Genomic DNA, 12,663 nt, shown 5'->3' on the forward strand with positions numbered 1-12,663 from the left:
TCTGAAAAAACCCCACGACTTGGTCTGTGTGGCTTCACTGTTTTTCCAGCGCAAACTCATCTATCTGCTGGAGTAATTACCAAACTGTTTCAAAGAGAGTGCCATGAAAGATATTTCATTCTCACGGAACTGTAAAGCTAACCCAGGGAATTGCTGAACCTTCAGAAAGGGATGTCTTTTGTGAAAAGTAACTGAACTGATTATGCTTTAAATTTAAAACAAATCAGGAACTAATTTTTCAATTCTGCAAGAAACCAAAACCTTTAGAGTGACAGTCGTATCTTTAAAAGTTTTCACTAAGATCACACAATAATATCCTGAGGAACACTAAATCAACTTTTTTTCCCTCTCAACAATATCAGTTTACAGCTGAACAACAGAAGGGTGGAGAAGGAAATTCCTTTATTCTCACCTTCCAAAAAAAAGTTCCTTTTCAGCAAGCTTAGTACAATGAGTTTGTCATCAATTGTTTGCAGGAAACATCTCACATTTTTTCCTTCTATGCAATGAGTTTAATCACAGAAGGTTGACTTAATTTTATAAAGAAAACAAGGCAAAGGAAAGGCAAAAGCTATAATCACATAAGAAATCAGAAATCCCACCAATCTCAGTAAAAGAATCCACACAATGCTCACAGAAGATCCAAGCAATGTATAAACACAAGACCAGAGCACCACAAGGAAGAATAATAGCACATGGACAGCATTCCCACTTTATGCTGGGACTAATCAGACTTTGTAAATACCTTTTTAATTTTGTTTGTTTAAAGCTCTTGTGAATAAACTACTTGGTCTGCAGCAACAATACTGCAACTGGCAAGAACAAGAATTCCAGAGCAAAAATTAAACTTTTAGTAATTTCTTTTAGAGGTTTTCTAGTTTTTCTCTAGTGAAAAGCTATTTCTGATGCAGCTTTTTCTGACAGAATACAAGCCAGTTGCTGCTCTTCCATGTAAAGCTCTGATCTTTCCTTGAAAGAATAAACAGTAATGCAGTAACACACAGCTGTTTGAGAAGGTTATATTCTAGAAGGAAACATAAAGGCATGGTTGAATTGCGCTTTTTGGCTGTTTAAATCAACCCCTATATAAGCTTGTGTCAGATGGCACCCTGGGGCTTTACTCCCCAAAACCAAGGCACTGCTCCTAGTCTATCCTTCAGAAAGGGGAAGCAGCACTCCGGGCCTTTGCAAATGTAGGCAATATCTTAGGAGCAAAAATATAATCCAGTCAAGCTGCCCAAGGTACAACGTGAACTGTGAATCAGACTGAAGGACTGACAAAACTAGGGTTTGTCACAGTTCACATTTGATAAGGGTCAAATCTTTTACTCAGTCACACCACCAGATCTGTATTAACTCTCCAGCAGCTCAGGCAGCTACGGACTCCCTGGTGCGCAGCTAGCAAGAGAACTTGGTTCAGCTGACAAGGTTCTTCTGTGTCCTCCCACCACTACTATCATACATCACACTGCTTTTTAAACACACAGCTCTGTGTGAGAAAGGAACTGACAGTATCAGCTGAACACTCAGATCTCTTCCCTGAAGAAAATGACTCAACCTTCCTCTCAACTTCACATAAATCAAACAGTGACCAGAGCTGGGAAAAAGTTAGGATATGTACACTTTACCCTTTATTTAGGCTCTTGACACCCAGTGCCAACAAACACTTAGAAAAACCCCTCATGTAACACCAAAAGAAGAGAAGCAAACGGCTAAAGGTGGAGGAAGGACGCATGTTGCCCTGCAGAACAAAAGCCCAGAAATTCAGAAGTGGGACAGACATTGCAAATGTAATGCAGACTGGAAAATACAAAAGCTGCTCCCTCCCACTGAACAAGGGTCTGAGCTAACACCATTACCCTGGCCAAGCTGACTTGCTTGGTCAGTCCCCTGAGCAGAGCTGCCTGCTCCAGGGCAGTGATGTTACCCACCATCTCCTTCCCATCATACATCTCAGGAGAACCAGGATCCTGCCCTGCCACTCAGAGGACAGCTGTTTTTTGATGTTATCCTTTTAATAGCCAAAGCAAAGAAACTCTGGCAACGCTGTCACAGACTGTGGGAAACACTGAGAGAGACTAATAACATATTTCTCTGTTATTTGTGTTTTAGCACAAAGGAAAATCATAGGGTCTTCTCCTGCCAATCTATATCCATTTGCATTAACTGAAAGTTTGGGCCTTGGGTTTGAAGGATTTGGGTTTGCAGGAGTAGCTTATTTCAGAGCTTTACAGAGAAGGCTTTATAAGCCTAGCATCTGAACAAGAACAATGAAAGTCCCAGAGAAGTCATTCTTTTGGACCCATCAGGTCTTCACAATACACTCTGAATCTAAACATTTTTGTTAGTTTTTAACTCTGCAGGCCAGGAAATGTTTTAAAACTTTAAAGATTAAAAAAAAAAAATTACAGTTAACAAGCCCAAATTTGTTACCAGTGAAGCTGCTGTACAGTTATGTAAAAGAGGACTTTATTGATTCCTGAAAACTGCAGGAGATAAGCTCCATATCAAGCCCACATAATCAAAGTAAATACGAATTAACTAGAAAATTTCAAATATTGTTCAACAGCATGAATTAACTGATGTCCAACAACAGAATATACATACAAAATCTGTTTCACCAAACCAATACAAACTGTATCACCCAGCATCTAGTCCCATATGTGAAATGCAGCAGAGGCCTGTTTTCATACTGCCCAGCTATTTAAATGCCTGAGGTCCTGCCTGACTAGGAAGAACCTGAGAAATTTTGTGATCATGACACTCTACAGTGGGAGGGTCCATTGTTGCTGTAGCCCACTCCATGTTCTTGAGGAATGAAACCATCAAGCCACTATAAAATCTTGGCATTGTGCCTAGCAAAGTGAAGTTTTCCTGCTTGTGAAACTGGGTCCCCTTTTCTTCCTTAAAAAAGTCAGGCACACTATTTCAAGCTCACATTTGCCACAATAAAAACTGCAAGTCCTTCAGCATCTCTGTTTTCATTTATTCCCCTACCTTTTGCCTCCAAAGGAAATTATTCATTAGATCCAGCAGCTAGAAAGATAATTTAAATGGCATGATGCATTTCCCAATGCAGCTGCACTCTAACAGGTGACTAATGCCAGTGGGATACTGGACAAAGCACCCATGTATGTGCGTGCCTTTTAACTACAGAGTCAGTCCCCATCCACAAAATACTCGTGTGTCCTACTGCTACAATTCTACTAAACTTCCAAGTCCTCGCTACTTAAGAATGCACAGCCAAAGAGCTGGTAAGTACCTGCAGAGATAACTTGGCATTTTGGTGTTCAGATGTCTAATGTTGACTCTCCCAGTCTGGACCAGCAGTTGCATCTGTGCCTGGAAGATATAAACCCTCAAAAAGGTATGAGCAGTGAACCCTGGCCTGACCTTTCACATTTTCTGCAAAAGTGTCAGCATCTGCAATGAGTGGAATATTGAAGAACTAATTCTTCACACAAAATTGAGTGGGGCTCAACCTGAGCCCAGCCCTGCTGTTCTTCAGATGTTGTACACTGTAGCATGAGTGCTGTCCATGTGTCACAGGCTGACATAGAGGAAAAGAGGGCATAGGTTATACCGGTAGAAGCGCTTTAGTCTTTAATTATCTCAGATCCACTGCATCTGCAGATGAACACCTCTGGGCAATGCAACTTTTCCACAGCTTTAAATATCATCTTGCTCTTAATTTACTGAATACTGGCATAAGTAACCTCTTCTCACTCTCTTACTTTCACACTCACCACCATTTTTAATAGAAACTGAGCAGTTCATGTGACAAAACTTATGTACTCTTTTTCTTTTTTACCTCTGGGTTTCTTACCAGTATCTAACATTATGACAGACACAATCACATGTTACCCTCTGCACCTGCAGGATTCCAGTTTTATTCTCCTTTCTTCAGAAACACATCCCAAAGGCATGGGAAGGGGAATGCCTAGAAATACCATTTACATGATCCTAAGGACCTACACCCTAGGCAGCTGGTGATCAGTTGGTAATATCCCATTGGAAAAGTCCCTTTTTTGACTGTTCACTCAGCCAAGAACTTAGGGAGTTGGCTTGATTTCTCTTCAGAAAGCTTGGATAAAACAGAGTCTTGGAGCATGCAAGAGAACAGTCCTATAATCCTTTTCTTCCAGAAAGAAAACAGGTTTCCAGCAGGACACAGTTTAATAGAAGCCCTACCCAGCTCTCCACAGCAAAGTCACATCCCTCAATCAGGCCAGCAAGATTCAGCAAGATGACTTGCCAGAGGCAACAAGAACAGTAGGCAAAGCGTGCCCGACAGCTGAACTTCTGCATTTTCCACACATCCCACTAGAAACAAAGAAGAATAAAGCAATTTTGCTGTTGAACTGTTGCTGCTATACAGATGAAATCCCTGAATAATGGAGAAGCCTGGGGAGTGAATGACAGGCAGAATAGCCTAAAAACATTTTATTCAGAGCAGAAGTTCATTTGAAAATGACATCTGACAAAAAGACAACAGCAAAGAATTTCCCCACAAGAAACATTAATTCTATTGTAGTCTCTTCTTTTCAGCACACTTCATCCTGAAAGCTAGTTTGGCTCAGTCACCAAATATTTGGAATCCAACTCTACTGCTGACCACCAGCACCCAGCCCCAAGAAATAAACAAAAAGTCAGTGGAATTAACTGCCACTCAAAGCTAAATTCTGGGGAGTCCTGCTTATGTGCTGATCTTATCACAAACTGGCTTCAGGACGTCTAAATCTGCCAGTAGCTGTTGTCAGCTTTCCAGTGACAACTCCAAATGTGATTTTTTCCCCTAAGAGTGATCCTCCTAGAAATTGCAAAATTACCTGAGCTATCTCTAAGTTAATTAGATAGAAAAAGATTTTTCAAGAAGTTTAAGCGCTTAAAATGTATCCCAAAATGCAAAAAATGTCAACTAATTTGATGAGAGAACTATTCACTAGAAGTCTGTCAACACACACTCTGAGCTGCTATGCCATGCCACTTTTCATTAACCAAGTCGATAAGCACCTTTTATACATCAAAATGAGCATAAACCTGGGCCTTACAAATGTATCACTCCAGAAAGCCAGTCAACAGGACAGGGGTGTTCAGAGTGCCCATCAAAAATGCTGTTAAAATGTCTCATTTTCAGAAAGTGAATGGGCACTTCTTCAGTCTATGTTGGTTCCTCTTTTAAAGTACATTTCAAATTTTAAAGAACTCCCCAAAAGTGTGGCTGCTGCTTTCCTTCCTCAGAGCTGCTGTTCACCAGAGATTCAGAGGGGACTTATATGGATTTGAGAGAGGAGGAACAAGTTTTCATTGGCAGTAATGTAAGAGGAAGCTAATATGTCTCTGTTTGACATTTTTAAATTAAACAAAGCCAGGAACTGAACCAGAAGAGTGTTAGTGAAAGTACACATTATAATGTGATGATGGAAGGAAGTATTGTGGAGACTGGGAACATGAAATGGATGCAGGACAAGCTCAGGCACCTATCAAATGAAAGAACAGCATCTAAAGCCAGCATAGGTTCTTTTGTGCTACTCTTTAGATCTAACTAAATTATCAAAATGGTTGGTTTGATTAAGCCAGTTTCCAGTGATACACTGACCAGTGTGTTCAGTGTATCTACTGCTTTCACAACAGAAAAAGACAGATTTGTCATAAATAGTTTTACTGTTGTTGTTCTAAGGGCCTTTTCCAAACTAAATGAATATATGACTCCATTAAAATACTGAAAATACTCAATCAAATGGAAAAGTCAGACCATAACTTTGTCTCAATTTCTCTTTTTAATGATTGCAACCAGCAGCAGGAGCAAGGAACAATGAAGAACTGGACCAGTCTCTGCTCTGCCAAGCTCAGCCAAGCCATGCCAAAATGATGCTGCTGGGAACATGCCCTGGTGTGTCCCTGTCTCAGCCACACGTTGTGTAACACAACGTGGTGTTGAGGCCTGAATGGGTTTGAACTCTCATGGCTACATTTCCCACTAATGCATCTGGTCCTCCAGATCTTCCTTGTTATTTTGGCCATAGTCATCCTCTCCTAAGTGCAAGTGAGCTGTGCCAGTAAAACATCTCTTGAAAACATAGGGACAGTCAGAATATCAAACCATGGCACAAACCACAACAGTTTGTTCACCTTGCATATACTTAGTTTTAAAATCAGGTTAAATGACTCTCTAGGTTTATTGATAGTAGTTCCCACACCAGCACGTGGGTTCTCAAGAGCACTGCCAGCAAAAGCCTCTTCTTGCACTCACTCTTGGGGCAGGGTAGCAGCTAATAGGGAACTCTAAAATTGGAAATAAATGACCTATTTCTGAGGAAAGCTGATAGAATAATATTTAAAGGTTTGAGACTGGCTTCACACTGTCTTCCTTACAAGGCTACAAGAGTAGTGTGATACACGCCTAACAGAACAGAATTAGAGAGACAAAAGATCTGTACAAACCAACTCACCAACTTTAACAAAAACAATCTTTACTTCTTTACTTGTGCAAGCTTTATTAATATATGTACATCTATTTAATTAGTTTGCCAGTAGAGTTTGGCTCAGGATGCTAATACAGGTATACATTTCATCTGATTCCTTTTTCTGGTCTGCCATTTTTCTGAAACCTGCCATAGAGAAGAGCAATTAGACAAAAAAAAAAAAAAAAAAAGGGAAGGGAACTTCTTAAAAGTCAAACTTTTTCAAAGATGGGTGGATCTGGTTTGTATATTAGGAATTCTTTTAGGGAATTATTCTCAACTGGCACTACTAAACTTGCTCCACATTTAATGAGATACCAAAATAGGGCAGTCCAAGCATGCATACTGATGGAGCTTTATTTTTCCCTGGAGTGCTACGGAAAAAATGGCTGTTATTAAGCTCAAGTCAAACAATGCTGGTGTCACTATCCCAGACAATGAGGCATAAGATATCCACTTGAATTCTTGGATTTAATGGTTAAAAAAAATATCCCTGTTCTCAACTATCAGTCCCTGAGAAGAACTGCTAGGAAGGAAGCTGCATATGTCCTCAGGTGCATTTGCACCCAGGCCCAGTCAACAGCCACACCTACTTAGTAACTCAGCGATTGAAGCAGTGGTGTTTGAAGCGGGTTTGGTGGTGTTTATTTATCTGCTTGGCTGGTTTTGTTTGCTTGTCTGTTTTGAGGAGTGTGTGTTTCTGTGTGTGTGTTTAAGTGAGTATAATCCTAATGTGCCACCAGTTTAAAGGTATTTGAAAATTACTACGACAGGAGATTTTTTTTTGCACTATTTTGTTGAAGTAGTCAACTTTAGTGGCTAGAAAGGGAATAAATGAGATGCATAAAAGTCACCCTTTCCTGCCAGTACTGCACCAAATATACCCTTAGAAACTTTTCCTGATTCATGCGTGAATTATACTAACAGATGTTGCATAAAGCAACACAAAAACATGCAGAATAAAGCTGGTAAAACACAGAGAATCCTTCCCTTATGAGGTACATATGGTGATGTGAATTTATTAATTTATACACACATTTTTTCTGCTTTTTTCCCCTTTTAAATCCAGAAACACGGGAGAACAGGAAAATTATGATGTCCAGACCCCCAGAAGAAATCATTGTAACTAACAGATTCTGGAGGAAAAAATCCGGAGCTTTGGAAGCATGCTTTCCCCCTGGATCATGATTCATCTCTTTAGTCAATTAGATAAAGACGGAAGAAAATTTCAAAATGAACAAGATACACTTTCATGATTAAGTAGCACATATCAAAGTTTTCCCTAGAGCTTGTGCATGTCTTTTAAAGCAATATTCCTAACTATTCTAATACCTATAGATAGGTCTTGGAGGAAATCTGATTTATTTTAAATACAATATTGTTTTTCTCTGTTATTAAGAAGGGATTAAATAAATAATTCTCTGCCATAATACCTAGGGAAAACTCTCACTTTCATAGTGAGAGTACACTACACTACATGCATGTAAATATCTACACTGCATGTAAGTCTCACATTGAGCAATGTAACACTTGAGTCTTGTTACAATACAGTATTTTAATAAAATTTCTGAGGAATTATTCCGAGGATACAGTTCTCTTTTCTCCTGGAAATCCAGTATCTTACCGTCATCACAGAGTATGGACTTTGCTAATTTACTGGAGCAATGCATGCCAAAGTCTTACAGTTAGCTGAGTAGATAAGACTTAAAATTTTGGAGATGTAGAAGAAAAAGAGCACCACTTTGACATATGGCTCAAAGAAAACAACGCAAATTATAGATATAACTGCATTTACTGGCATTCATTCAGTGCTGCTGCTGTATTTCAAAATTAAACTTAATTTTATAGAACTGTACTCTAGTGGTCTAGGTCAGCAATCAATTAAAGAACATCTCTCTACAGGACCAATGCAATATTCAGGTAAGCCAGTATCATCATCAATTAACAGGCCAACTTTTTTTTTTCCACCATAATTTGAATGCCAAGCCCATCCACATCAATGGACTTGGTCCTAGTGGGTGGGAGTATTGGAAAAGACTTTTCCTCAATTATCTGTCCAGAATTTCCTAGAAAACCTTCCTCACATTTCAGCATTGAAACAAATACAAAAAAAAATCCACCTAAAAATGGGAAATATGCAATAAAAAATGTATCAAAATAACACAGAATTCAGGTTGAATTCTAGGCATCCAAGAAACAGGGTACGCATGAGAACAAAGATCTGCCCCTTCAGCACAGCCTGCTAGGAGAGACAGCTGCCACAGTTTTTCATTTTTTAAAAGGGGATAGGAGGAAGAAATAGAGACTATTTTGGCAGCTTGAACAACCCTCTTTATCCCACAAACATAAATGTACTGCCATCAGTTGAAGTCAAAACTGCCTGAGAATCAGTACAGCAGCACATCAACGAGAGAAAAATCACACTGTGAAAAGTAACAATAGGGACAGTTCTAGATGTTGCTTTATGTAGCTCTTCTTGTCTTTCAATAAATGGAGTATCAATAGCAGTTGCTAAATCAGCAAGTGTTTCCAGTAGTAAAAGTGAATTTTGCAGTTTAGACAAACCAGGCATGAATCAAATTATCTTATGATCAAAGTATACCTCAAACTGCTCAGGATTCTGCTGGCTGTACTTTTCACGCTGCAAGTCATACAGTCCTGTGTTCTTAACTTAGCCAAAACTCTGGCTGAAGTCAACAGGAGTTTGGAGTAATTTAAAAGGACTGCACACACCCCTTCCTACAGAAGCTGCACATCCACAGTGAAGGGAAATAACCATCAGTTGCCACAAGATCTATTTTTTACTGGCACTATTACAAAATATCTATAAATATGGCTTAACTTACTTAAGAGCTCACCTGGGACTTGTACTCTTTGGACAGCTAGGAAAACTAATACAAAATCAAGGTATCAGTTCTCAAAAGCCAGTATCTGTATGTAACATTTTAAATTTCTGAACACTTATTTTGGCAGAGGCTATGGCAGGGCAGCAAAGGGACTGGCATTCAAATATAAAATGAAGATAAATCGACAAAAAAACACTTAATACTGGGTCAGAAATGCTTGCAATTAATACATTTAAATGAACACAATTTCAGCTGTAACTTCTGCTGTGTGCAGAGACATAAAAACTGTGATCTACAGACATGAAAAAACTTTCATAGGAAAAAAAAGTCACACACTATAACAGATACTGATATATATACATATATATACACAACTTCTTTGGGTTCCTGAGGCTGCTGAGATCAGAAAACATAATTGTGAAATTGAAATAAATCCCTGCAAGATAGGCAAAACCTCTGCAGAAAACTTCCACAGCATGAATACAAATTGACATACCAGAGCTATGAGACAATGCTAAAATCAGAGAATATCATTACAACGTTGAACTGTTAATCACCACTCACAATAAAACAACGTATTTATTTCATTGGTAAAATCACAACGTGGGGAATAGGCTTTAGCTCTTCTAATAGCAGGCTGGTACTTGCACCTAATGGACATCTTCTGGGACCTGACAGGCAATTCATCTTAAGATAAAAACCTAACTTCAGTATGATGACTGCTCTTTAAGGCTAATGATTAATGTCATCAGGAACTCAAACACTGGTATACCCACAACAGCTGCCGGCCTGCTCACCTCAGTAATAATTCCAATAACTTTTTTGAAAGAGACACCAGAGTTTCGGAAGTTTACACGGCAGTGGTCCTCAGCAGAGGCCAAATAAAAATGAAATAAAATATTTAAAACTCATGAACTCGCTTTGCTGTTACAGAGGAATCTAAAAATAGAAATACGTGGAACAAAGATACAGAGGCTTTTCTGTTCAAAAAGGGGAGTCCAGGAAAATTTGAGACCGCCATGAAAAACACACACTGATTAAAAAATAATTACGTCACAGGTTTCTCAGGATCTTGCTGAACCCCCTCCACGCGCCCCCTCCATGTCCACAGCCTGGCCGTCTCCCGCGCACAGCGGCCGCCCCGGGGAGGGCAGCGGAGACCCCCGGCGCCCTCGGCCGCAGCTGAGGCGGGGGCAGAGCCGCCCCCAACGTGCGGACATCGAGGGGAATGCGCGCACAGACCCAGCTTTCTGTAGGCGGCCCCCCCGCTCCGGCCGGCAGCTCCCGGCGGTCCGCGCCTCCCCCTTCCCGGGCCGTGCAAGCCGGGGGATGCCGCGGGGCTGGCAGGCACACCGCGCACGGCTGCCGGTGGCAAAGGTAGAAATGTCCCCCTTCGGCATCCCCTCTTTCCTCCTGGCCTCTTCCCTTCCCCTCCGCGCATCTGCATTCTCCTTTCCTCTTCTCCTCTCTCCCTCCCCGCGATTCCATCTTCCCTCCTCGCTTTTCCCCTCCCCTCCTCGCACCTCTACCGACACCCCCTTACCTCCCTCGCCTCGCCCTGCCTACCCTCCTCTCCCTCTCCCGCCCGCAACCCGCCGATGGCCAGCTCGCCGGAGCCGCAGCCACCGCCGCCTCCGTTCCCTCCGGGCTAGGAGCCGCGCTCACACACACACACACACACACACACACACACACACAGAGGCAGGCAGGCAGGCAGACGCCGCGCGGACACGCGCATCCTGGCGTACCTTATCCAAACCGCTCCCGCTCCTCCGACTCTCAGCGTGCGCTGCCAGCTCTGTGCGCAGCCCCGGCACGTCGGGTCCCCTTCCTCCTCCTCTTCCTCCTTCTCTTCCTCCTCCCCCACTTCCCTCGCCGCCCGCCCCCTTCGCCGACGCCAAAAGAGGGGGGCAAAGCAGCCGCCCGCCTCGTCCCGCTCCGCCCCGCCTCGTCCCGTCGTGCCCGTCCCGTCTCGCAGGGTGAAGCGCTCCGTGCGGAGGCTCCGCGGCCGCCCCCGGGGCCCCCGCCCTGCCGCGCTCGGGTTACCCTCCGCCTGCGAGCCTCTCCTGTTACGATGCTCGCGGCGGGCGGGAGGAGAGGGAGCCGGGACCGGGGGGGGCGAGCCCCGTCGAGAAGGAAAGGAACGCGACCCCGCGGCTCGCATCCGGAGGGTGCACAGGGCGGGAGCTTCACTCCGCCGCCACCTCCGGGGGTTTCCAAGCCGCGGGTTTCGGGTTTTTTCTTTTTGTTTGGTTTTGGTTTGATCTTCTTTATTGGTGTGGTTTGGCTTTTTTTTTTCTTTTTTTTTTTTTTTTTTTAATAGGTAGTGCTGCTGTCCTGGACTTCTTCAATGTTGCCTTGAACCCAAATATGCTTGCAAGGATTCCCATTGATGTGCTATCCTTCCTGTCAAGAAGCTCTGCCTTTAATTTTTTGTTTCAATACAAGCTTAATTATCCCCTCAGCTCCTGTGCTGGAGATGAGGAACAACTGACTCTTTCTTTAAGCTGGACATGGGAACAATTAACTCTCTCTTAGACCTGCTCATGGGTTTGTAGATCTCATCTCTGCACATCATTACATTTCCTGGCTGAAGAGCTGTAGGTAGCTCTCATGGGGACCTTTGTCCACAGACTGCTCTGCACATCTTACTGTCCTTGATGCACTCCTGAGCATGACCCTGATCTAACAGATCTAAATTTGAGTTGAAGAAATACACAGGATTTAAGATGTGATCAAAGCATGGATTCATACAGTGGCACAACAATATTTTTCCTGGACAACACTTAATGAGGATCTTTTGAGCACAGGAGGTGATGTCTAGTATAACCCTGAGATTTTACTCATACCAGCTCAGAGCCCACCATTTTTAATGACTGTTTGTCCAAGTGTGTTATTTTACATTCATCTGTACTGGATTTCTGATATTGAACATTCCGTCTCATAATGTCCAAGTATAATTCTTCACAATCTTTCCTCTTGTTACTGCCAAATAAATGCATTTTGATGAACTTTGTTATTTGAGTCCATTCCCAGGTAAGGCATAAGTACATTGAACAGCACACTGCAACACTGACTCTTGAAGAACTCTACACCATCCAGCACCTCCCTCTATTGTGAGAACTGGTGATTTATTCTTGTACTTTGAATTTTATCTTCTAAGCAATTACTGAGCTATACTAGGGCTTTCCCTCTTGTTGTTTTCTCTGCTTAGTCCCCTTAAAAGCCTTTGTCAAGAACCTTTTAGACTCCCAGTCTGATAGGACATTAGATCACCCTTATCCACGTTTTTGTTGACCTTTTCAGAGCCCTCCAAAAGGTTTGTTTAAGGCAGGACTTTACAGCAGCAATGT

At 42.1% G+C, this 12,663-nt stretch overlaps 1 protein-coding gene across 1 annotated transcript in view; it reads right to left on the reverse strand.

Annotated features, from left to right (window-relative positions):
- LOC128821670 (A-kinase anchor protein 2-like) overlaps window positions 1-11,090 on the reverse strand; it is a 95,487-nt gene extending 84,397 nt beyond the window's left edge. Inside the window, exon 1 of the mRNA XM_054002858.1 lies at window positions 11,059-11,090. The gene's annotated coding sequence lies outside the window, so the exon portion shown is untranslated. The remainder of the gene's footprint in view (window positions 1-11,058) is intronic.
- Between the last annotated feature and the right edge of the window lie 1,573 nt (window positions 11,091-12,663).

This window comes from Vidua macroura, chromosome Z (genome assembly GCF_024509145.1).
Source record: "Vidua macroura isolate BioBank_ID:100142 chromosome Z, ASM2450914v1, whole genome shotgun sequence".
In the NCBI taxonomy this organism is placed as follows: Eukaryota; Metazoa; Chordata; class Aves; order Passeriformes; family Viduidae; genus Vidua; species Vidua macroura.